The 2,998-nt window shown below is 37.7% G+C and overlaps 1 non-coding gene across 1 annotated transcript; it reads left to right on the plus strand.

Annotated features, from left to right (window-relative positions):
* The first annotated feature begins 282 nt into the window (after positions 1 to 282).
* LOC117281151 (small nucleolar RNA R71) lies at positions 283 to 389 on the plus strand. The gene has a single exon (XR_004511767.1). It is a non-coding gene; the product is annotated as a small nucleolar RNA R71 (small nucleolar RNA).
* Positions 390 to 2,998: the final 2,609 nt, after the last annotated feature.

Here is a 2,998-nt window from a genome sequence, read left to right on the forward strand (position 1 = left end):
CTTTATATTGTAGCTAAGGTCAGCTTCCGTATTTCTTTAGCCATAGTATCAAGTTGTACCTGCACAGATGTGTTAGCATCAACCTGGTGAACACCTATCGATCTTCTTCTTTCAGCAGTCTTATAAGGCCACTGATTTGCATCTTCAGACAACTCATCAGAAATTGTGACTATCTCCTCTGGAGTCTTCTTCATCAAAGGGCCTCCAACTCCATTGCTCAGTGTTCTACATGAGGCATGTGTTAATCCATCCCAAAAGTCCTGAAGTTGCATCCAGAGTTCAATTCCGCTATGTTGACACTTTATAACTATTCCCTTAAACCTCTCCCAAGCTTCAAACACAGTCTCAGTATCTTTCTGGAAAAAGTTATGGATTTCTCTTCTAAACTTTCCCGTCTTAGCTGATGAAAAATATTTATCACGAAATCTTCTGGTCATCTTTCGAATCGATCCATTAGGTAAGCTTCGAAGCCACTGCTTTGCAATATCTTTAAGTGTGAAGGGGAATGCCCTTAAGTAAACTACATCTTGTGACACACAATTGTATTGAAAAGTGTTCATAATCTCCTCGAAGTCCATTAGATGGTTGTTTGGATCTTCGTTCATCTTCCCTATGAAGACACAACAGTTTTGAAGGGTTTGGAGCATCTCTTGCTTCAATTCAAAATTATTAGCTGCAATTGGAGGTGGTCGAACACTGGATAATCCTTGATTGTAGACCGGTCTAGCATAATCGCCAAGTGGTTTCCACGCAAGGGTTGATGTTGATTAAGTTTGAGACCCCTCTCTTCTTCTTAGATAATCTGTGCATCTCTAATCGCTACTTCCTCATTGTGTCATGTAGCTTGTTCTCGTCATTGGGATGCTTCTCTCACAGCCAAATCCACATTATCCTCACCGTTTCCAGCCAAATCTTCTTTGGTTGAGGATTGCCCAACCTTTTCTGATGTCTCGGTGAAATTTCTTTCCTTCCTCAATTGTCGTAGTTGTTTTTCTATTCCAGGCTCATATGGTAGCACTTCTTTCACAGAAGCTCGAGTCATGCACCAATCTAAACCTGTAACCTGCGCAACGTCAATGAACACCAAATGTAAAAAGGGAAAAATAAAATAAAAAAAGGAAAAATTCCTGAATTAGCACTACAAACTATTTCAAACACTATTGATTGCAAATTCCCGGCAAAGGCACCAAAATTAGACAAGCTCGAAACACGCACTTTAATTATGCTCGCTAATCAAATATAGTATAGTATAATATCCTATCCACATGGATTGGATTTAAACAGTATTCTCGTAGTTTATAGCTGAATTGCTATCCAAGAATATCAACAATTGAGATTTACATGATTTCTAACTAAAATTAACTAAGAGTCTAAAGCTATTGACTAATAATAATCGAAACAAGGAATAAGCAAAGAAAGATATCAGTAGGAGAATATAGGGTTTTGATAGGATAGGTGCAAGATCATTGTTTGGGATATAACTCTAGATAATTCACTCCTAATATTCAAGTGAGTCTCTCGAATTAACTCAATTATTAGTTCAAACATTCAGCAAAAACTTCTCTCTCGATTAAGTTTTAAACTCCCAAGATGAACCAATTTAAGCACGTGAAGATATGCAAGAATACGCAGTGGATTGGTCTTTAGGAGAACCTCTCTCGATTATCCTCCTAACTATGTTTAATCAATTATTCAACTAGCCTCTTTCGATTACTAATAAGAATTAACGAACTCAACCAACAATATAATGCAAAGATATCACAAGTTATGCCTCTCTCGATTACATGAACTAGTGAATATATATGCAATAATTAAATCATCCAAAAATATTTCAATACATAAAACTAGAGTTATAATCCACAAATAAATATCAATACACCAAATTCATCAAATTCTAAAGGGAACTACTCCATGTATATGGAGCAATTCATCACAAATATGTTTAAAGTAAAGGAAAACATAAAACAATCCATACTCTAGTCTTGAGTGAGGATTGAATGATGAACTCCTTATACTTTTGCTTCTCCAACTCCTCCTTATCCTCCTTAGGTCTCCAATATATCAAAAGTCCCAAAAATAATATTTTTTCATGTATTTATACTAAGTAGGGTCGGGCCTAGATGAACCACCTTCTCCTAGCCGAAATAGGACTTTCACTCTGTAAAAATTACACAGGCGTGCCGCATGGGGTGACGCGCCATGCGGGGCATTAGTGAGGAAATCCACAGAGTTGATTTCTGACAGACAACAAGAAAATGGGCAGCCGCGGCGCCCCACGTACCACCCCACGCTCTGCGGCAGTGGACGTTTCTCAGAGCACGGAATTTTTCTTGCTTTTTGATATCCACATGTGGTCTTCAACCCCCGAACACGATCCCGGCTTAATCCCTTGGGATTTTTCTCAGACTTCAACGCTTCAAATCACTCGAATTCATTATGTAATATCTACATAGCTCAGAATCACTCCTACAAGGCATAAAACACACGATAAGTACAAAACACTAGCGATTAAAGCTCAAACACAATAAAAGTGCAATAAATTAGAGTGTAATAAGCAACTAAAACACGAGATTATAGCCTAACATCAAAAGTCCAAGATCTCATCAGCATCTCTGTCATTGATATTTATTTGTTGTAGTTAATTCTATCTAGTTCTGCTTCAACTCATTTCCAAAGGCAACCTAATTCAAGTTCTAGGTCACATAGATGATGAGATCCCGAAGAAAACTCCCGTTGACTACAATAGAAAACACACACACGCACCGGAAAGAAAAGAGAGAGACTATATGTAAGTGCACTTATCATTAATGTTTGATGAAGTGGGTTTTACCATAATATAGTAACAACCTCTTCCATTGCTACTCAAATTTGAGAAACCCAAGGGGAAAGAGTTTGCGTTGCAAGTCTTTTTTAACCGGTGAGTTTCACATGGTTAGTCCGTTAGTTTTTTTGTTCCTGTTTGTGTTTCCGTTAAGTAGACCAAAACTGCTCAACTTTG

The sequence above is a fragment of the Nicotiana tomentosiformis genome, chromosome 1, assembly GCF_000390325.3.
Source record: "Nicotiana tomentosiformis chromosome 1, ASM39032v3, whole genome shotgun sequence".
NCBI classification, from domain to species: Eukaryota; Viridiplantae; Streptophyta; class Magnoliopsida; order Solanales; family Solanaceae; genus Nicotiana; species Nicotiana tomentosiformis.